Source organism: Trichechus manatus, unplaced genomic scaffold (genome assembly GCF_000243295.1).
Source record: "Trichechus manatus latirostris isolate Lorelei unplaced genomic scaffold, TriManLat1.0 scaffold00029, whole genome shotgun sequence".
Classification (NCBI taxonomy): Eukaryota; Metazoa; Chordata; class Mammalia; order Sirenia; family Trichechidae; genus Trichechus; species Trichechus manatus.
The window spans coordinates 17,565,419-17,565,831 of NW_004443965.1; positions in this window are offsets into that span (position 1 = coordinate 17,565,419).

A 413-nucleotide genomic window follows, 5' to 3' on the forward strand; every position below is an offset into this window, starting at 1 on the left:
GGCTGGGGGCCGGTAGTGAGATCTAGAGCTACTTCAACAAAACTTTGCTGCCCTTCCTGCTTCTCTTGTCTTCTTTTCTCCTGATACCTTTTGATGCTCTTCACACGTTATTTGCATAGCAAAGGCACTAAGCTGTCCAGGAAGAGAGGGCACCACTTCCACCCCCAATAAGTCTGTTTTCCTTCCTTCCTTTCTTTTTTCTTTCCTTTTATTTTTTTTTTTGGGGGGGGAGGTGGTGTGGAGAGAAGGGGGGTTTGCAAAGCATCTCTGGGTGATAGCCTGGATATATTGAAGGCATCTCTTTTTCTGCCAAATCGGAAAGTCTGTTCTCTCAAGCCCGGGTTAACCAGACTATAGGGTTTTATTCTGGCTGCAGAATAACTGGCTGGTGTGGCTTTGCAAAGGGGGGCAAA